The following is a 22,919-nucleotide window of genomic DNA, read 5'->3' as shown; positions in this document are numbered from 1 at the left end:
CGGGCACCGCCCAGGGGGTGCAGCTTAGGCTTCTGAGCCGCCCATCGACCCACCCTCTGAGTCTGCCTCTTTGGGAAACTCGATCCAGGGGATGGGCTGGGGTTGATTGGCATCACGCTGCCCCAGCCCCACAGTGGGATGGGTCACAGCCAGACTGGAGGGCTTCATCCACATCAACACCTTTTGGAAGAACAGCAGCAGCCTCCACATTGCAGGCACACAATGAAGGGGCAGAGCTCTGCTGGGATGGAAAACCCACCCTGGGATTGAGTTTCCAGTTCTGAACCCAGAGGCCAGGAGTGCCTGCAGCTGGGAATGCTCATTCCCTGTGTCCCCTCTTTGGAGCTGTGCTCAGACTGGCTGTTTTCCTTCCTGCTGAACCTCCCAGACAGCGAATCCACCTGAGGAGAAATGGAGCATCTGAATGTATCGCTCACCCTGCGAGGGTGATACAGACACGGACACCTGACTTGGGCTCACAAAGTTTTATTGCCATGAGGCCCTTGTTGAGTCCTTGCCCATGGGAACAGGGCAAACCAGCACAATGTTCAGCAAGGACCAGCTCACATTTCTGCTGCCATTTAAGCCTGATTATTGTTCCTCCTTCTTTACTTCTTTCTTCCTTGCTTTATGCAAAGGAAGCCTCTGATTACTGAAGATTTTTCTATTTACATTACTAGAATAACAATTTCTGGGTATATACATAACAAAACTGAAAATTGAAATTAGTCACAAGGGTAAAGAAAGAGAGGTAAAAGAGCAACAAAATGAGGGCCAAGCAATAGGAAGAGGGATAATAAGGTGCTGTCTGATGGTACCTGCTGGCTTCTAAGCTGGAGCTGAGAAGAGGAGGAGAAACCCAACTTACTCTTCTGACAGCACTGTAAGAGCCAGACCTGCTTTGGAGGCCAGGAGAGCTGAGCTGGGAGAACAGTGGGAGCTTTCCCCAGCAGGCCCAGGGTGGGCAGGTCCAGCATCCTGGTGTTGCCATGTCAGCACCTGCTCTGACTTTTTGGCCACAGCTGCTGCCACCTCCTCAGAGAGCAGAGTTAATTCCTGGAGCCGCTTGTGCTGTGGTCAATCCCTGCAGGATGGGGGGGTCTGTGATGGAGAAGAGGCACTAAGGGATGATGGGGCCCGCTAAGTTAAGGGGAGCTGAGGGGGACCCTTAATTCTAGAAAAGGGGTCCCCGAACCATAGGGTTGAGAGGCAAACCTTGTTCCCCTGCTGGCTGTCTCTCTTCTGTCTGATTTCTAAGAACAGACTCTACCACTTCCTTTATTTCATTTCCTATGCTCCTTAAATCTATGCTTTCCCAGAAATTGGCATTATCAGGCTGCAGAAGAGGTTTCACTCTCTCTTCCATGATCTGCTCTACACCCTCGTTCTTCAATTCTTCAATGTGGTTCCTGGCTCCTTCCTCTAATCGGCTCTGCAGCTCCTCTCTCCAATGTCCTTCTTCATTTTTACAGCAGAACCAGCAGGGGAACACGTGGCACAGGCCGCAGAGAGTGACAACAGCAGTGAGAATGAACAGCCCTGACACCTGGAAGAGAAAATACTAAAGCTTATTTTCACTGGACTTTACATTCCTAAAGATGCTTTGCACTTTTTTTTTTTTTTTTTTTTTTTTTAATTAAAGCCCTTGCATTATTAAGTGCCACAATTCTTCTTACAGAATATATTCCTTGCTCCTGCCATGGTCAGGTGATAAGTGATGGCAAGACAGAGACTCACTGGAACAAGGAATAGCAGCCTCTCTCTCTCTCTCTCTCTCTTAATCTCAGGGTATTCTCTTATTTCTTATTTTTGTAAAATTTCCTTTAAGAACCAGACACAAAACACACGTCTAAGTTTCCAGAATAACCCTGGAGCAAGGTGTTCACAGTTCAGGTTTCAGCCTCAGAAGGAACATGATGATTATGAACTCTCATTTATATAGGCTAATTAAATCCAGAAGCATGGAAAAACAACAGGAAATACAAATATTGTAAATATATCACATAAAAATCATAACTGCAACTTAGCACTTCATTCTCCAGATGAAATGGTTCTCATATTGCTGTACATCCCAGATTCTTCACACACACAAATTGGTAAAACACTTACAATCCAAGATGCCCAGGACTCTTACCTGAGATTTGGTGTAGAACTCACTGGGTAATTCAGCTGCTCTGCTTTGGATGTTGTTTCCTTCATTTCCTGAAACCACACAGTCGATGTATCTGCCATCGCACAGGAGGATCACACACCAAATCACAGGAGGTAGAAATGACCTAAAAATGATCTGAGTCTTGCGGTAGCACGAGCACTTCCCAACACAGCGAGCCCAGGGAATGCAGGCAGGGTGGGAAGTCAAGCTCAGGACAAATGTAATGAAGGCTGGGCAGGAAAAGTAAGAAATAACATACCATAGCCTTAATGACTTTTCCTGAGGACATTTAAATTCCAGCTCCATTATTTCTTCTACCACAACCATAATTAAGGAATAAAGTGATACAGACAATACATTATAATGATTTTTCCAAACACTTTTGAATTTCTCCCTGACTTCCATTCTGCTCGGTGATCAATACTGCACCAACTCAGAAGGATTCTGTGCCTCTCCTCTTCTTATGCACTTTCTATCACCACAGCTGCAAAAGATTAAAGAGCCAAGAGGACATGAAAATTAAACACACAGAGGAATTGGGTACAGATGCAGTAGGGGTGTAGCAGGGCATCTTGCCCCCCACAAGAGCTTATCTGTTGCTTGTTAACTGCTGCGATAACTCAAACTGGACAAGCTGTCTTGTGATGAGTTATTTTGTCACCATGGGGTTAACACTGGTCTGGCAGCTCCCAACTGCCAATAAAAATCTTACTGCGCAAGTGAGACCTGGAAAGAGAAGCAGCAGTTCTGACTGACAGACACCTCACTTCACAAACTATAAATCTACACCAAATTGTGACAAAGTAGAAATCTTCTACACATTCCCTGGAGATGTGTGGAGTTTCTGCCCTGAGCAGGGATGCCTGCTTTGTGGCTACTCCTCTGGAGGTTGAGTGAAAGGACTCTGTGTCCATTATTGTCATTTCAGTGGTAAGTTACATTTGGCTCCTAATCAATACTACTTCTTTTGCTAGCTTTAATATAGGTACCTTGATACATGAACTTTCTAGTATCATCTACTAGTAGTTCTTTTAGTTTTATACTGTGTAGTAAGTAACTGCGATTAAGATATTTTGTCTGTTATCTCCTGTCTGTTCAGTAAATAAGTAATTTTATAAATAGACCTGAACTGCCATCCTTGGAACTTGCAGGCCAGAGTAATCTCTTATATTTAAGCTTTTGTCAAAAATCCAAGGCTAAGGCAGGGCTTGTCTGAAGCTCCCACTTGTCCATGACATTATTGGCATAGTCAAAGGCAGGATGGCAAACGATTTAGAGAAACAGGCCGAAGGCTTAGCAGATTCTCTGTGGAGGCACAGCTTTCCTATAGAAACTGATGACCCTTGGACAGTAGAGAACTGGTTGGAGTGGGGAAAAAGTACAAGAGAAAAGAGATTAAAAACGGGGATCACTGAAGGATAAGAAAGGAGAAGGTATTATTTGTCATGCACTGGAACTATGCTTAAAATCAGCTTGGAGATGGAGGGAACAGATGATAAAAGAAACTTACAAGCTAAAAAATGAAATAAAGGAAAGAAAACATGTAGAATTGTCTCTACAATACCAAAATGACAAACTGAAACAATAGTTAAAAGAATCCAAGGGAAAGACAAAAACCTTGGAAGAAAATTAAAATCTACATTATTAAAAAAACCAAATCTATGCATGTTAAAAAAATTTCAAACATTGATAATATCATGCAAACATTGGGAAGGTGATTTATGGGAAAGCCCTGGTGAAATTGGTGATGAAAATTCTGAATGGCATTCTGATGAAAGCACAGAACCCCCACCTCTTAAAGAGGAAGAAGTTCCAGGATTTAAAATGAGACCCATAATCAAGACTGAATTTTCCAAAGGACCCCAAGGAGGTCAGAGAAGGAACACAGTCAAAACTGCTCCCTGGCATTCTCTGCAACTGGCAAATCAACAGGAAAAATATGGAAGAATCAGAACCTGAATATCGTGGAGAGTTTGTCTCACTGGGGTGATGGGACATTATTGGATGGTGCAAAGAATTTTGGGGTTTTGGGTGCAGGGTTTTTATTACCTTGACCTGAGCTTCCTGACGAACCCCATTCAATAACCAGCAGAACTGCATATTGGGCAGGAAGAATGAATATTATGGAGAGAGGGGAACAGCCTCAATCCCCATGCAGACAGTTAATGACACCTCTGCTGCTGTTACAAAAGCCGCCTGTGTGCAGGCAATGCACAGACACACAGAGGGAGACATTCCAATCTCTGCAGAGATGGATATGTTAAGACCTCTTGAGAGGAGCTCCAAGTATGCTAAAAAATCATTTGGTGGGGAGAGAAGAGAAGATCAAAAGAGATGTAATGCATAATGAAGCTTTGCAAGACCCACAAGCCCCGGAGAGGCTGATCCCTACATGGGCAGAACTCCTGCGTGATGTGGTAAACCATGCAAGGGACATGGGCAAGGAAAATCACAAAAAAGAGCCCAAATACTGAAACGTGGGAAGCCCCCTGCAAGTCAAGTGAGGACTATGAAACATAGCCCCCCTGAGAGGAAAGAAACACCTAATCCACCTGAGAGCAAAGGAATGAGCTGTGGAGAACAGCCCTGGCTTTGGGAATACCCAGAGCAGCCTTAAGAAAACAATCTAACAGTGTAATAGCAGAGCTAATCAGGGAAGTTCAGAGGTGGGGTGTGGGGAAAGTGGCAACCTCAAACCCTCCACAGGAAAAACACACCTCCAATCCTATTGCACCACAACGGGAAAGAAAACCCCTAGGTGCTGGATGAACTTTGGGCCCCTCACCCAGCACATTCTTGCATATCAACAGTTTTCTGATAACAAGGGGACCCATATCTATTTATCTCTAGGAGCAAAAAGGCAACCTTTGAAGTTTTCAATTGATGTGGGAGCTGAAATTTCTTTAATTGGCCCCATGGATGCTGAAAAACCAAATTTATATTTTAGAAATTTAAAAAGAAATTGTTTGACTCCTTTTAATGGAAAAGGTTATTATCTGTTACACTGACAAAGTCCAACTATGGTTACCTGGGGAAAAGCAAATGACTTCACACAGATTTGCAATTGCAGATCATGAAAAAACATTTTAGGCGTGACATCCTTAAAGGAAAAGTTTGGCAATTACTCAACGGGCATGCTTGGTCCTTCAGGCCCACAAAAACCCCATTCAGTAAAAAAACCCCACACAGTAATCCTTCTGGGAAAGATAGAAAAAAGTGGCTCCAGTTTTACCTGCTTCTGCTGTAACTAACATTAAACAGTACCCTATACCTCCTTTGGCCAAACAAGGGACAAAGGAAGTAATTAAAGGTTTAGAACAGAGAGGTGTTATATTTGGGATGCATTCTGCTTACAATTCTCCTGTCTGCCCAGTGAAAAAAGCAGACGGGAGCTGGTGTTTAACAATTGATTATTGAAGGCTTAATGCAAACATGGGACCACTCACTGCAGCCATCCCAAATATTACAAACCTCACTCCTATGCTACAGGCAGCTGCATATGAATGGATGGCAGTTTGGGATATAAAAGACATGTTTTTATGGTCCCAATTCAGGAAGAAGCTAAACCCGAATTTGCATTTGCTTGGGAAGGAACACAATACACCCTCAGCCGCCTGCCCCAAGAGTATAAGCACTCACCCATCATCGCACACAATGCTTTAGCTGAACCCCTTCCACAAACAAAAACTCAGGAAGGAGCACAAATCTATCAATATATTGAGGCTATGTTGGTAGGTGAGGAGGAAAGTGCAGTAAGAACAAGAGCACTGGATATATGGAATACCTTAAATGAGGAGGGGATAGAAGCATCCTCAGCTAAGTGCCAAGGGCCTTCTGAGGAGGTGAAATGCCTGGGGGATTAGCAGGCCAAGTTGTAATTCCAGATGCAACCATTACAAAATTAGATGCTCTATCTACCCCACTAGTAACAAGACGCTCCAAAAGATCGGGCTTACTTTGGGATACTGGAGTGTGGATACAATATTGCTGCTAGCAAGAATTTTTTTTTTCCAGTCCCGTGAAATACTTTTCTCTCTCACGGAAGATTTTAGCAGAGTTCTACAAACTATGAACACCTGCAACCTTGCAGAGCTTTGTTTATAGTACAGTAGAAAAATATTTTGACAATGGATGTTTCAGGATTTTAGCCAATCACCCCCAAGGGGTGGCTGATCCTTTGTCCAATTAGACTATGAAGAAAAAAGTCTATAAAAGAGTTTGTAAAATAATTAAATAAATCAATCTTGCTGCACAATTCCTGCCTGTTGGATCTCTCTTCTCCTCCCTACCACTGTGGGACATCATCATACTGGAGAAATCATGTTCCTGGATTTTCTATAATAGCAAGGCCCTTGTACACATTAATGAGGAAAAACTAAAATTGGCAATGGCTTGACAGTCACAAACAGGCTTTGCAATGCTGATAGACAAGTTGAAAACTCTTGGGCCAGTTCAGCCCAGTGATCCTATTACTGGGGGTTTTGCTGATTGGGGTTTTGCGGAACATGGGACTTAACGTAATGTTTCAGAAAGGCCACATGGACCCAAAAGACCATTAGGGTTCAGTTCCACAGCATTAAAAGATACTGAAAAGAGATACACTGATTGGGAAAAGGGATTATTATCTCTGACCCATGCTCTTAAACAAGTAGAGAAAAATTCAACAGCGTCAGCCTGTGAAAATCCAAGGACCTTTCAATCTGTTGGCCAGTATTAGGAAAGGCAGTGCTCTGCCAAAGGGAATTGCACAAACACCAACGGTGCACAAATGGTGTGCAGATATCTCTGGGGTCACAGACCAAATGGATGTCACTGAGGGGCCAACAAAACCTACAAAACTACAGATAGCTGTGACTCCAGACATGTCAGCTTTAAAACAGCCATATAAACCTAGTCCTATACTGGATACTCCTGCATTCACTTCAGATGCTGAAGTTGAAGATGTCTGGTTCACTGATGCCTCAGCCAAACACATTGATGGTAAATGGAAGTACAGAGCAGTTGTTCTAAACATTGAAATAGGAGTGGAAGTAGTTAGGGTTAGGGTTAGGGTTAGGGTTAGGGTTAGGGTTAGGGTTAGGGTTAGGGTTAGGGTTAGGGTTAGGGTTAGGGATAGAGTTAGGGTTAGGGTTAGCGATAGGGTTACAGTTAGGGTTAGCGATAGAGTTAGGGTTACAGTTAGTGTTAGGGTTACAGTTAGGGTTTGGGTTAGGGTTAGGGTTAGGGTTAGGGTTAGGGTTACGGTTAGGGTTATGTTTAGGGTTTGGGTTAGGGTTAGGGTTAGGGTTAGGGTTACGGTTAGGGGTAGGGTTAGGGTTAGGGTTAGGGTTAGGTTTAGAAGAAGGAGTAGGAAGTTCACAGGTGGAAGAGTTAAAAGCTGTATTGGTGCCAGTAAAGGAGTAAGCAAGGGCAGTGCATCTTGATTCTTATACAGTCTGGGCTGGTGATACTCAATGGTTGTGTCAGTGGGAATCATCAATTTATTAAGTGAATGGAAATTTGTTTTTTCAGAAGGAAAATTGAAAATGGTCGTTACAGGCTCTGTTGCATCCAATAGTCACATAATGTGTCAAAGTTCATGAAAAGGGCCAAGCTTTACTGACTTCTTCCAATAACAAGTTGGATCAGCTGACAAAAATTAGAAAAGAGAAAAAATTAGCACTTGGAAGGTCCACAACATTGGTGTTGATTAGGTGAATGGTTACATTGTGAATTGGGGCATAGTGGACAAGAAACTGTTTTTGCAGCACAAAGCAGAGGCTGGCCACTGACCAGGAAGATGTGTAAAGGCATTCTCACTCAGTGTCCCCAGTGCCAGCTGAGACTCAAACAAAATCATCCAGACTTGGCACTGCCTTTAAATATCAAAAGTGACAGAACGGTCTGGTGCACTTGGCAAATAGATTATATTGGGCCTCTGAAAACATCTAATGGCTACAAGTACAAACTAACAGGTGTGGAAGTGGTATCTGGACTGTTAGTTGCCACTAAAAGCAGGCATGCTGGTGCCAAAGCTACTATTTCTTGACTCAGTAACTGGTTTTCCAGTCTCCCTGTGCCAGACTCTACACAGAGTGACAATGGATCACACACTTCAACAGTGTGATGGTACAAGATTGGGCCAAAAGGGAAGGTAATAAATGGGTTTTCCATACACCTTATTATCCCAAATCCAACGGGATTGTAGAGTGTGCCAAAGGTTTGCTAAAACGCTACCTTAGGCCACACAAATCTGGATGGGATAAAAGGTTACTCTCTGTGTTATATCAGATAAATAACCACCATGGACCAATGGGGAGTCCAGTTTCATAAACTTTCTTGAGCCCTATGTTTCTTGAAACAGCTCAAAATGATGAAATTGAAGCTTTTCAGGACAACTTAAGGGTGGGCCAAGCAGTCATGGTGAAGTTACCCCAAACTGGGATTGTACCTATGACGGATGGACAGTTGAGGACCGATGGCCTGGGTGCTATTGATTCTAATGGCCACCAACAAACAATCGGTTCCTGATGGATATTCCCCACAGTCTAAACCGCTCTTCTCTCTGTACAAGGTTGTTTTATGTTCTCTGCAGAACAGAAGTTTCTCAAAGAAGCTTCGCAAACTGCCCTGTGTGGCAGTGGTGAGAACAGTGCTGTGTCTGCAAGTGGAGGCCAGAAACCTCCAGTAACTGGAAAAAAACACCTGTATCATGATGCTATGGTGATTTTTTGCCTTTTCTTTTATACCCCTGTTATACCTTTTACAACTTCTGTATTCTTAGTGCTTTTCACCTACGTTTTTGGACTTGTCTGTCAAGCTGAGAGTAAACATTTTAGAAGCTTTGTAGCTAGGGATCAGTGTGCCCCAGACTCCAAGGTTCTCTCCAAGACACATTCTGTAAACTAAGATAGAACCATCCAGGGGGAGGCTCCTTGGGGAGGGGGGATCACTTGAGCCTCTCACTGGGGAATCTTTGATAGACATGCTAATTAGTAACACCTATAATGTTATACCTGATCTTTTGGGGGTGTGCATTGCGGTGTGCATGGAGGTGCATTCGACCTGGACGTGTGCACCTAAGGATCCTTAAAATAAATACCAAAGTGAAATCCCTTTTTCCCTTTTAACCATGTTTGAGTCTTGATTTTAAGACCAGGAAAAGGCATCAGTTGCTGGCGACCACAAAGGGACCCTAAAGACCTTGAAACTCAAAGTCTTGGGTTGAAACACATCTTGCTTTGCCCCTCTCTCTGCTGGCGAACTACAGAGGGGCTGGAGTGATGATCCAGGACTGTGACCAGGACTTTAGGACCCAGCACAGAAAGGCAGAAGCACAGAAAGAAAGGTGAGTTAAAGAGGGGACTGATATTGTGCTAGCACTAGGGAAGGAGATCTCTGAGGGAGGTGGAAAGGTTGGGGTTTGAAAGTGTGGGCAGAGAAGTCCGCAACTTCATGATTCATGCATCAATCATTGCATGAGTTCTGTTGGTTTAGTTCCTCTCATAGCCTTGATGTTCAAGTATATCCTTAACACACAGAAAACTGAGTGTACATCTGGGTGTGAGATGAGGAGTCACTCAAGCAGCAGTGGGAAGGACTGTTGACTACCTACACAGCTGTGATGGCTCCTGATGGAAATTCCTGGGCTCCTATAAAGGAATAAAGTCAGTTCCAGACACAGAGGGACTATACTGGACAGCACAGTAACTAATGAGTCTGCTGTAGCTAAGGCTGCAACAGAAATCAGAAACTCGGAAATAGCATGATAAAAAAATCATTAGTGGTTTATCGTTTTATGTTTGCAGAAAAATGCTTTTAATATTACAGCATGGTTATTTACACCGGATTACTCAGCCATCCCAACAAGACCTTACAACTACAATTAGAAAAGAAAGAAAAGAGAGCAATGTCTTTTTTCCTAAGGATCACTCTAATAAAACACATGTAGAACACATAGTACCTGACCCTTGGAAAAGAAATTCACACCTAAAGCTAATGCCAGCTGTGACACTGGTAACAAACAGCAGTAATTGCTGGATTGATAAAAGGACAGATGCCATGTGGCCCACGGGCTGCTGGGAGTGGGGAGGTGATGTGTTGGGTCATATGAGGCGGCATCAGCTGGGGGACAGTGACCTTTCAGAGAGCTCTTTTCCCTCTGTAAGAGCTTCCCCCCTTCCCCACCCAGCGCAGGAAGTCTCCAACCTGCAACGCTGAGCTTGGTGGATGTATCAGCGCTCCAGTTCCTGGATATCACAGTGCAACTGTACATTCCTTCATCTGCCAGGACATTCTTCAGTGTCAGGGACACGTTCCCAGTGGCAAATCCATCCCCTGGCACTGATGTTCTCCCACGGCATTTCTGCATTGGTTCACCCCCAAACTGCCCATGTGGGTAGATGTCCTCTATTTATCACTGCAAACTGGAATCCCCCAGAAAGGAGCAGAACAGCTCCTGGAAGCATTATCTGAGACAGGGATGGCCAGAAGCAGTGTCAGAGCCAACAGGAGCCATCTGCTCTGCTCCATCCCTGTGGTCCCCGGGGTGGGACGATCCTGCAGCTGACCTGGAACAGGCACAGAAGGGAAGTGAGCAAAGAAAGGAAATCCTGTCCCAAACCCCCCTGATCTCTCTCACCTGGCACCTGGCACCAGCTGTGACTTCTAAAGGTGCAACACTCTCAGACAGTTGAGTTCAGACCTCCAGAAAACTTGTGCCTTTCCAGAGATCTCAGTTACCCCTGCAGATACAGGGAACTTCTCTGAGTCCAACATGATCCCAGGATGTTGTGACAGGGGATGCAAGAGAGGAAAATTCAACCCAGCCCCCACTATCTGCTCCTAAATTTGATGGACATGTTAATTAACACACCAGCTTCAATCTCTGGTTTAGACTGCTCGAGTTTCTCTCTCCGTGCTCTGAGAAGGGGGAAAAGGAGGAAGAAACCGTTTCCCCTCCTCCCATGCCTACAAGGTGGGGAAATCCATGGCACTTGCTATCCTGACATTACTGCTTGGGAACCATCAGGCTGCAGAGTGACAGTGCATCAGCTCAGCACAAACCTGAAACCATTTAGGGAGCTGCACCAGGGTCGGCTTTGTGCACTGCACTAAAGATCCTGCCCTTCTCTGCCTCTCTCCGTGGACTAAACAAATTTCCTGTCATCCAAGGAGGGCCCAAAAGAATCCTCACTGTTTAATGTGATCAATTACTTCTGAGACCAAAACTACATTCCCAAACAAGCAGAAGGCTTTTCAAAAGAAGACATGTGAAACTAACCCTAAAAACCTCAAAACAACAGTAACCAAACACACAAAGACAGAGTTCCTTTGTCACCCGAGGCTTCATGTTCAGCACTGCTAAACAGACGCACTGGGACACAGTTTAACTGAGGGCAAGAATTGGTCTGGTTACACCAGAAAGGGAGAAAATGGAGTTGGGTTGACACTGACTCTGCAACACCTGTGAGATCTGCAAAGATCACTGAACTCTCTGGAATCATGCGATGAATGATTTAATTGATAAACAAAGATGATGCCTGATGACATGAGGTTTGGTGCTTAGGAACTGACAACTTTAATCTTTCAAGGTACTAATCAGGAAATTTTTAAGCTTATTAACATTTCTGCAGGGGTTACTGACCCCTGGGTGCTCTGGGAGTTATCATCATCCTGAGCTACCATAAATCAAGGCAGTTTCACACTGTTGCAGCTTCCAACAGGAAAGAGTTCCAAGTGGCCAGACTTGGAACCAGCCTTGCTCGCTGAGAAGGAAGTTCCAGAATTATCATCAGCCCTGCTTTGCCTCAAGGCCCTGCCCTAAGGGTGTCCCTGGGCCCAACAGCCCTTTCCAGAGGGGGAATTCCACCCTTCTCTCCTGCTCTGCCACCTCCCCTTCCAAGCTGTACCAGGACAGCACAGCCAGCTCTGGACACCAAAGTCAGCAGAACCATCCTTGGGGAAACAAACACCAGACCCAGATGGCCAGTCCATAGCTCAGCTTTTCCCCAAATGACCATTCCCTGTCACTTTCAGTTCCTCTCTGAGCCCCCCTGGAAACACCTGTGCTGCTGATGCTCCCAGTTCTTGCCACCTTTGCCTGAGGAGACCTGGGGGATGGGAAGAGCTTGCTGGTCCCTGTGTGCACAGCTGGGGTGAAGGGAAGAGAGTGGTTCCTTTCCACCCCAACAGCAGCAGCACATTCACCACTTGTTCAGGAGAGAGAGAAACAACAGAGAGCTGCTTACCTGCCTCGGTCAGCAAAGGTGAGCACTGATATGGGACAGGTATTTTTCCTCTTGCCAGAAAAATTTCCACCTGCAGAAGGGAAGGAAAATGAACAGAAGAATCAGGTTCTAAAGTTCAATTACAATGTTTCTGTGCCCAAAAAGTCACTTTGATGCCTGAAGGTCACGTGTGTTGTAGGCAATGGGGTGTAAATGGATCTCTGATGGCACTGAGAAGTTTAGGATAAGCAGAGATCCTGCTCCATGCCCATAAAGTGCATGAGCCTTATTTTAAAGTTAAACCTGGATTTTACCTGTTGTGAGGTAAGAATGATCTTCAGGTCTTCAATCTATGAATCAAAGATGAACTGAAATGTTCTTATTGACTTTGAACAGAGAATTTGAAATGAAGAATTAAACAGTGAGGATTAACTCCGGGTGTGGCTCTGCCTGAAGATCACGGACTCTGTAAGACTGATGTTTTCCTGACAGGTTACATAGGTAATGAAGGCAGGGTTTCCCCGGGAATTGACAAATAACCCTTCAGAGAAATCAGCTTGAAATGGGAATAATTCTGCTTATGGAGAAGGTCACATCTATGAACTGAAGAGCTCTTGGATTCCCTCTGCGCTCTCCTCTTGGTGTCATATTTCCCAGCTGTTTCTTCCTTCAAAGACTGCGCCAGAAGTATTTCTTGCTGCCCTAGGGATTACGTGCTGTTTGGAAAGGTCTCTAACTAATCTGATATCATTCTACGATGAAGCCTGCCTTGTGGATGACAGAGATGCTCTAGATGAAGCTTTCCTGTCAGGGAGCTCTTGTGCTTTATGGCACAGTTGCCTCAATTCCAGGAAACACACACAGTTTAGACTGAAAAAGTGTTGGCTAACAAGCCCTCACACTGGTATCAAAATCATCCAGAAAAGAAACTTTCTAACACAATTTGAAGCATTAGAAAGCAGGAATTCTTTACCTGTGCAGGATACACAGAGGATTTCTCCTTATTCTGTGTGTGAGGTGAGACTTTACAATAAGGTACTTATCCATCATAATCATACATATTCATTACCATGTGCCTCCTATCTATTACATAAACATCACTTTCTAGAACTAATTGCCATGCATCCACCTCATACTGGAAGTCCTTTTATGCTCCTGAAGGGGCATCTAAAGGGGTCTCTGGTGATTGTATTCACTGAATGATTCAATAGTAAAGGTAAAAATTTTCTTTGTGCATGCTCTGTTGCCTCTTGTTACATAACTTGCCCAAAAACCACTGTAGTCCTTTATATCTGTTTCTATCTGTTTCTGGCTCCAGATAAATTTATCATCCTGTGTGCATACTTTAAATCCTTTTTTTTTTTTTTTGACAGTTTGTCTTTAAGCTCTATCCAGCACCTTCAGGGGAACTGAAAATTTCTATTCTCTAACCTATTTATCAAGTCCCCCCTTTTCTTGAGACTGTCTTAGTACTTTGTTTTCCAGCGCAAAGTGTTAGAACAGCTCTAACATTGAATACAAGGAAGTGCACACGTTACAATGGTTACAGTGAGCCCACAAATGCATTTCATAGCAGTCTCAAATTTGGTAGACCTGAAATAAGCCAACCCCATCAAGAAGAATTTTCTTCTTTCTGCCACTCTTCTACTGCTCTTTCTATTGATTCCTGTCTGTTGGACTTCCAGCCCATCACTAATAAAATGCAGCATTCCTGTCCTATAATAGCACACCTTCCTCCTTGGCTAGCCAGCAGATAATCTAAGGCCATGGGATTCTGCAGAGCCCCATTCCTCCCAACATTATTTGAGAACATATCCAGAAATTAGTTACATTTAATATTTTACCTCCTTTGATCTTTAAATTTTCATAAGAATTTTCATGACTGATTCCTTGGTGAAACTCTAAAACTGTTTTTTGCCAACAAAGACTTCAGTTAAATATCGAGATACTACTTACACTACAGATATAAGTAATATTTTAGTTACAACATTATTCCTTATTTTTCCTCAATCTTATTTGGGCTGGGGACCACAATTCAGTTGTCTGCAGAGCTGACACCTTTTTCTTTAATTCTAGAATAACACGCTCAAGGTCCTTTGCTGTTCAGCTTTACCGCAGGGTCTGTGATTAACAATACTTGGTAGGGTCCTTTCCACTTTGGTTGGAGAGGTGCCAGGTACCCAGTCCTTGAGGTACCCCCAGCCTCCTGGTTGGAATTCTGGTGCTGCTGTGTCCAGTCCTGTCACTCTGGCGACGACAACTGCCCATCATAAATCCTGCAATGTTTTGCCTAAAGACATGAGGGACTTCTTGAGGTCTGCCCCACCTTTAACATGCACATCCCCTGGGATGTGTGGGGTTTGATAGAGTTGCCCACAGAAGAGCTTAATCTTCCTGTGCCCCTGGGTTGGATCCTAATTCTCAACAAAGCAATTGGGAGCCCTTGTACCCAAGTCAGTGAGGTTCCTTTACTCAGTTTACTGAGTTGCAGCTTAATAGTACAAATCATCCTCTCTACCTTTCTGCTGGCTTATGGCTGGTATGGAGTGTGTAAATCCCACTGAGTTTCCAAGGCCTTGCTGACCTGTTCTACTATTCTTGCTATAAAATGAGGCCCTCTATCTGATGGCATTCCTAGAGGAACTTCAAAGTGCAGAATTTGATTTAGCAATATTTTCACTACTTCTTTTGCCATATTGGTGCAACAGTGAAACACTTCAGGCTATCCAGAAAATGCATTCACTAAGACTAAAAGATATTTATAGCTCACCTTACATGACAGTTCTGTAAAGCCAATTTGCCAGTAATCTCCTGGGGAGTTACCAGATTTGATAGCCCCTATCACCATTTTATTTTCTTGGAAACGATTTCTTGTGCAGTAACAATGACTGCCCATCCATAGGGGAGAAATTTAGAATATAATGCTTCAATTAAGTGGCAATCTTTTGCACTCTATTCTGGCTTAATATCTGGTAGGCTAATCTCCCATTGCTACAGATGCCTTTTTCTGCAGCCTCTTCAGCTGCTCTACTGGCCAAGTAATTTCCACATTTTGGCCCTATTTGATTTGTCTGATGTGCTCTACAGTGAATTATTGCAACTTTAGCTGGTTTTTGTAATGCTCCCACTAAGTGTAATATTTGTGTCCCATGTTTGATCAACGTTCCTCGTGCTGATAACAAATCTCTCTCTCCCATGCCCCGTGGCATGCTCTACACCAAAAGCATACTCAGAATCCATCCAGATGTTTACTTCCTCAGTTCCAATGCCTGTGTTAGAGCAACCAGTTCAGCCTTCTGTGCTGAAATATCTGGCATTGGAGCCTTAGATTCAGTTACCTCGCTCAGGGTAGTCACCACGTACCCTGACATGCATTTCCCATTGCAAACAAAGCTACTTCTGTCCGTGTATAATTCCCCAATCGGGTTCTCTGCCAGGCTGTTCTTTAAATCCAGGGCTGGAATAAACTTCTTTGATTGTTTGTAAGCAGTCATGTTCTGGAGTACTTTCTACTTTGGTGGTGGACAGAAAAAAAGCAAGATTAACAATAGAAGTGGTTTTGGGGGTCCACAAGTGTCACTTGGTACTCGAACATTCAGCTGGGAGCAGCCAGTGGCCCCCCCCTTCTGTTCTAAGCCCATCTGTACCACACACTGTACACAACGTTTGTCCCAGAGTCAATTTAGGAGCTTCCTGAATCAACAGCACCGTATCTGTGACTGCTTGCAAAGAGCTGGGCCATCCTTGGCACAAATGAATAATTCAAAAGATCTCGTGGGATCTGGCAAGCCCAAAGACAAACCCATGTTTGAATGCAGCCCAAGTACCATCTGTCCATATAATAAAATCTTTATGTGCGGTTTTCAAAAGTCCATTACAGGTTGGACCTGTAATTACTGGATCCACTACCTGACCATTCCAAGAAAGGCACACAATTCTCTTACAGTTCGTGGCTTGTACGTAGTTTCCTTTGACCTTGTAGAATTTCTAAACCCAGAAAGATCATCACTTGGGCCTTCTTCCTCAATACTCTGTATACATGCAATGCTAAAAACTCTAACAATTTAACGGTTAGGTCTTGGCACTGTTATTTAGTTTTGGTGGCTATCAGGATATCAACATATTGTAATACAGTCCCTTAGGGATTAAAGGTCTTCCATTCTTCTAATTCCTTTGCTAGTTGTTTGCCAAACAATTGTGGGGCTATTTTTAGATACTTGTGGTAATACAGTCGTGTCTGTGGATTTTCCCACTCAAACGTGAGTAGTTCCTGGCTGTCACAGAAAAAAGCATCTTTTAAATCTATTACAATGAACCATTCTGAATTTTCTTTTAGCATGATTAAGAGTGTATATGGGTTAGTTATCATACTATTTTATTAATTGCTCTTAAGTCTTGGACTAACTTACTAACTGACATTAGCCTTTGTGACTCACAAAATTGGAATATTATATTGTCATAGGTTAGCAAGCTGAGTCTCGGAAGTGAGGTTCTCCTTACAGCTTCCTCTATGACCTGACAGGACCTATCAGATGGCCAGGTTGAATATGGACAATTCTTTGAGCCACTTAAAGCTGTGACCGCCTCTGTGATCCACACTTAAGAATAGACAAACTCCCCCCCCCAGGCTCTCTCTCATTTCCAGTGCTGGGACAGGTGGCTTCGGGCCCCGTGTGGGGGCCAGTGGGCCCGGCCCCTGCTCGGGCCAGGCTGGGCTGGGCCCACGGCCATCCTGGAGCCCCCCCCCCACCACTGCTTTGCCGTGGGCAGCCGGAGAGGCTCCGGCTCCCCCCCCCTCCACTGCGATAAGCCACATTCCAGCTGCAAGGCTGAGGTGAGATTAACCCTTTTAGTGCTGTGAAGAGCTGAAAACCTGAGGGAAGAGAAAGAGGAGATGCTTAAAGCTGAAAGTCTGTTGTGAAGCTATGATATATCAGAGTATCCCGTTGTAATTTCATGAAGATATGGGGGGTGGAGTGTTCAACTTGTACTTGTGAGCAAAAGCACCTGCACTGAGATAGGCAGATGCTGACGCAGCTGTAATTTCATGAGAAGTTTGGACAGGGAGAGATGGACCAGATGAGGACTTTTGCTCCAAATGGGAAAGGAGAAAACCTCAGTTCCTAGAGATGCTCCCAGAGATAGTCCTGAAAATGAAGATGAGGAAGACCCTTTTCTCCCAGGGAAGGAGAAGGGCCTCTGTTTTTTTGTTTCTGAACGGCTCAACCTTAAAATTGTACCCCAAAAAACTTCAAGAATGGACCCTCGAAAGCAGTTGTGGGAAAAGCTGCAAGTCGGGGGAAGGGACTCACATCACGAGCAGAGAGACTCCTCTTCCTAAATGGACTGAACAATATTTGGAAGTGGGTGGCTGTCTCGTTGTGATACTGTTTTCATAGCACGAGCAAAAAGAGACTTCTCTTTCTAAAAGGACTGAACAAGGTTATTATGGAACTGGTAAACAGACTGAACATCTGAAGGGTTGTCTTTACATTGTCAGTGGGAGAAGGGAGGAAGGTGGGGGGAGGAGGAGAGTTCTGAAGGTGTGGTATGATTTTTTTCCCCTCTTTTAGGTCTGTTAATAAACTTCTTTATATTCTTTCAAGTTTGGTGCCTGCTTTGCATTTCTCCTAATTCTTATCTCACAGAAGATAAACAGTAATGAGTATTTTGGGCCCAACCTCTACACTAAATTGGTGTTTCTGCCTGGTTACGAACCGAACCTGCTACATATATCTAGATTCAAATTCTACCAATAACTGGTACCTTAACAACTTAAGGATAGGTAATAAGCCTTTTCAGCTTTCCAGTTTTGAAAGGTATTGCTTTTGTCTTACTGGGCCTGTGTCTGATTTTAGTTTGATTCTTACACATTCTGTTCTTTTTGATCTTCCAGGGCTCTTGCTGGCCCACACAATGGGGATTACTGCATCCTTAATTTTTTTTTGGTAATAGGTTCAGATTGGCAAATCAGTTCCTGTCACATAAGAATTGAAGCTTCCACATATTTAGACTTGGGGATTTTAATTTGAATGTCCCCTTCCTGACACTTGATCTCTGCATTCAATTTTTCCAGTAAGTTTCCTCCTAATAATGGTTTTGGAGAGTTAGGCAGGTACAAAAATGTATGGGTAATCCATAATTTTCCCTGTTTGAATTTTATTGGTTTGAAAAAGGAGAGCATTTCATGAGTCCTGGTGGCACCAACAATTGTGATAGAGTCATCATATAACTTCCCTTGCAGGGTATTTAATACTGAATAACCAGCTCCTGTGTCTACCAAAAATTCTAGGTTTTAGTTTCCCAGCGTGGTTGTAACCAGAGGCTCTGCTGAGGAAGAAACCTCTGGTTCCCTTCACAAGTCCTCCACTATTGCCATGAGAGGGTTCGGAGAAGTCCTGGATTTTAGCTGAGGACACTCTCGCTTCCAATGTCCATCCTTTTTGCAATTTATGCATTGATTTGTTCCCAGTCTTCCTAATGAAGGTTGAGGAACCTAACCCCTTTTCCTGCCACAAGACTCCCCACCGCATCTCCCTGGGGTTAAGAATCTGTTGCTGATTCCTTCTATAACTGCCACCACTTTACTGCCCATGCAATGTCAAGCAGCTTCCCTGTATCAAAAGTGTCTGTCCCCTGGATTTTCTGTAGTTTCATTCTAATATCATCTCAGGACCGTCTTTCAAAAATAGGGGCTGGGTTATTTTTACCTTCTTCCATCTCTGGGTCTATATTAGTGTATTTCCAAGAAGTATCTTTGAGATGGTTCATAAATTCTGTAGGGGTTTCCTTAAAATCCTGTCTTACCTCAAATAATGTAGACATATTTACAGCTTTTGGAATCACTGTCTAATCCCATATAAAACCCACTGTTGATATCTAGTTAATCTTTCTCAATGTACAGGTATATTTGGGTCCCATCCAGGATCTGCCAAAGGGAGTTGTAGTTCCAGATTTCTGGGAAGGGTTCCAGCCAGGGTTTGTTCTTCGACAAATCTTTCACTTCTCTTAAGAACCATCTCCCTGTTATTTTATCAAGTAACATTTCCAACATAGTGTCTATATCCTTCCTATCACGGTCTTCAGTTTTAATCATCATTTCTAGGGCTTTAGCCATCATCCTTGTTAAGTCTCAGCTATCAGTTTCCAATTATTCAGATCTGTAATTGTAAACAGGACTTGTACTGTTATTGGTCCCTCAGCCCCTGCTGCCTGTCAAAGAGGAGCTATTATTAAATCATTTTGCTTTCCCCACATCCTGCCTGCTGCAGGGCTAAAGCCTTCTCCACCCTCAAGTCTTCTGCCTGAATTTTCTCTTATCTTTATGTCTCTTTATCTACACCTCCAGCTGGCCTTCCTGGTCCTCTACACACTGGACTTGCAGCTAAATTTAAACCTTCTTCTTCTTGGTTGTCTAAATGTTTAGAGCACTTGTCCCATGCTACACATAGAATAGCAATGCTTAATATTTTCTCCTTATTTTCCATCTTCAAAGCCAAAACAAAGCAATCAAAGGTGCTACGTTAATGCCACAATCCTGCTGCCATGCAGGGTGGTTTCTCAAAGTAAAAAAAAAAAATATCAGCATACTATACCCTACCATCATCCTATTTTTTGTTCTCAATGCAAGAATAGCATAAGTTGTAACAGTGTTATAGTCTAAGGTACCTTTTGGTACCCACTTTTCTTCCAACTCTAATTTATTCAAAGGCTACAATTGATTAAAATATTTAATTAAATTCTCCCTGAAAGCTGTTCCACCGGGGGGTCCACCAACCTTCCTTCAGTATTTCAATATACATCCAAGTGGTGCTTTTTCAAAATACCATCCCTGTGGGTCCCTTTAGATTGACCCAAACCTATAATGACAATATATTATTTCATTTCAAAAAAACCCAAGTTCCAAAATACGAGATAACCAGGTTCCAAAATACCAAAAATCCCAGTTCCAAACTACAAGAATAACCTAGTTTTAAAATACCAGAGAACTAAGTTCCAAAGTGTGAGAAAACCAGGTTCCAAAACACCAAAATAATTCAGTTTCAAAATAAATACCAGAATACCAAGTTCCAAAATATCAAAATAACCTAGTTTCAAAATATCAAATTCCAAAATATCAAATTCCAGATGTCTTTTGGAGACAGGATTCCCAAAAGAATGCCTTATTATCAAAATGGGATCTTGCCTGTGTCCCAAATGCATCCAGGGGGATCTGTGGGTTTCTCCAGGAAAGTCCCAGTGTTGGCATGGAAAATCCAGAGACCTCCCTTGCCTCCACAGGAGATCAAGCAGTTGTCCCACCTGGGTTTGCCAGAAATGATACCGAAATTGGCCAGAATAAATTTGCTAACACAATTTGAAGCATTAGGAAGCAGGAATTCTTTATCTGTGAAGGACACATAAAAAATGTATTTCCTTACTGTGGTGAGACTTTTGTGATGGACTGATTAATTTTAGAATAAGAATGCCTCAATATTGTTTGGATTTTATTTTGAACTACTGGTTATAAATCTGGTTTTTCTAACATTAATGGAAAGTACTGGAAAAGCTGCATGTGTCTTGGCAGTACCAAGTGCAGTGCTTGGCAGCATGCCACAGCATGTGCACAGAGAAAGGCTCTGTCTCTGGAGAAAATTTCTCCCGGCAGCTTATCAGGGTGAAGAAAGCCTCTGTCACTAGGCAGACTCTCCAGGCAACCAAATAATCTTCCTCGGACAGTCGGACCATGGGAGAGGCTACACAGTGTATGAGCAACAGCCTCCAAGCCCTGACAGAGCCTCACTCATGGCCCCAGCCTTTGCTCTGTCTCTTGCCCACTGTTCACCAGGCCTCCTTGCCCAGCCTTTACTGTCATCCTGCTCTGCTGCACTGTCCCTGCCGCAGCCTCCGCTGTCCTGATCCTGCCCTCAGATCCTCCTCACTGCTGTCCCAATCCTGCCCTCAGCCACCACTGTCCTGATCCTGCCTGCAGCCCTTGCTCCCTGCCACCTTTCCTGCCACTGCTGTGTCTCCTGCCTGAGCCTGACACCACTTACTGAGCACCTTGCTGTCCATCAACTGCAGTCATGCTCTTAACAGAGCGTTAAAATTGCGCCCACACCCCACATGCCGACCAACATGAACAGTGCACTGCCAACACCGTATCGACGCCGTAGCAGCAGCACTCCTGCTCTCTCTGTCTCTCTCACTCGTTCACTCTTTTCTCTGCCTTTTCTATTGCCTCTATTAGGGCCATTTATTTTCTTTTATCAATACATGGCTCACAGGACATGACCTTGTTTGTGTCCAATTTTGCCTAAGGACTCTTTAGAATCCCCCCATCTCAGTCTGGGGCAGGACAACTTTACAACAGGGTTTTTATCCTTCATAATCAAACATTCATTAAAATGTGCTTTTTATCTAACACATAAACATCACTTTCCTAGAACTAATTTGCATGGCTCTGCCTCCTACTGGAAATCCTTTTATGTTCCTGGAGGTCATCTAAAGGAGTCTCTGGTGGTCAAAATCACTGAATGTTTCAATGTTAAATGTGATCTTTCCTTGAACTTTTTCTTTGCCCATGTGCTGTTGCTTCATGTTACATGACTTGCTAAAAACACACTGTAGTTCTCTGTTTCTCCACTGGTTCCAGCCATGTTCATCATCATCAGTGCATACTTTATATTCTTTTATCTTTTTTGCTAGTTAGTCTTTAAACTCTATCCAGCAGCTTCAGGGGAGCTGAAAATTTCTCTTATCTATGTTATTTATAAGCATTTTACAATACAGTTCTCAAAACAAGCCCTCAATTTTTACAGTACACTTCAATCAGCTCCCAGCTCCCACAGAAAACTTCTCAAAGGCTCTGGCTCATGAGCCACAACACACTTCCACAAGTTCCCACTCCCATGGCAAACTTTGGTACAGAGTATGGGGTAGAATATGACAGCCACGTCCTCCCCAGACAAAGCAAGGGAGGAGAGAGATGAAGGAGGAAAAGAGAGAAAGAGAACAAAGAGTATCACCAGTCCTTAGATCCTGCGTTGGTCCTGCTGCGTGGATGGTCCAGAGCTGGGAATAACAAAAGGGGTGAGCGAGAGGGAAAATAAAAAGGAGAGAAACACACAGGTCTGCTTTCCTTTGTGGCTAAACTGTTGAAGCTGCATACTTTCACTATCGTTTCTTTGAGCCCTCTTACAAGAATTGAGTCAGGAGGGGAAAGGGAGTTGACATATCCTGAGTCTCAGAGTGGAAAGGAAGCGGGGTCAGAACATGCTGCTCCACCTCCATTTCCTGTTTTTGTTTCCTCTCACACAATATTGCCAATATCAGTTGTTGAACCAGGAGGGAGGAAAGACTCTGGTCCTTCCCAGCTCACACAGAATGGCTTTTCCCTTGGAACAGAGAAATGAAGGGCTGGGCTCTGGTCACAGACCTTTAGCAGTGCCCTGATGGTCAGTCCCTGCCCTGAGAGAGCCTCCTCTGCTCTCACAGTTGGCAGAACTGCACCCATGAGGAGAAAACCAGCCCTGCAAAGCCCAGCTCTGTCAGTGAGACAGGCCTGTACAGCTGTGGTG

The 22,919-nt window shown here is 43.7% G+C and overlaps 1 long non-coding RNA gene across 2 annotated transcripts; it reads right to left on the bottom strand.

Annotated features, from left to right (window-relative positions):
- Nucleotides 1–470: 470 nt before the first annotated feature.
- LOC138102665 (uncharacterized) lies at nt 471–22,520 on the bottom strand. Of its 2 annotated transcripts, XR_011147471.1 has the most exons (5): nt 22,368–22,520; nt 12,382–12,451; nt 10,773–10,875; nt 2,135–2,636; nt 471–1,546 (listed from the first exon to the last, which is right to left on the bottom strand). It is a non-coding gene; the product is annotated as an uncharacterized lncRNA (long non-coding RNA). The 2 variants fall into 2 exon arrangements; XR_011147470.1 differs by lacking the exon at nt 10,773–10,875.
- Nucleotides 22,521–22,919: the final 399 nt, after the last annotated feature.

This window comes from Aphelocoma coerulescens, unplaced genomic scaffold (assembly GCF_041296385.1).
Source record: "Aphelocoma coerulescens isolate FSJ_1873_10779 unplaced genomic scaffold, UR_Acoe_1.0 HiC_scaffold_97, whole genome shotgun sequence".
NCBI classification, from domain to species: domain Eukaryota; kingdom Metazoa; phylum Chordata; class Aves; order Passeriformes; family Corvidae; genus Aphelocoma; species Aphelocoma coerulescens.
This window is presented reverse-complemented; position numbering and strand designations above follow the sequence as displayed.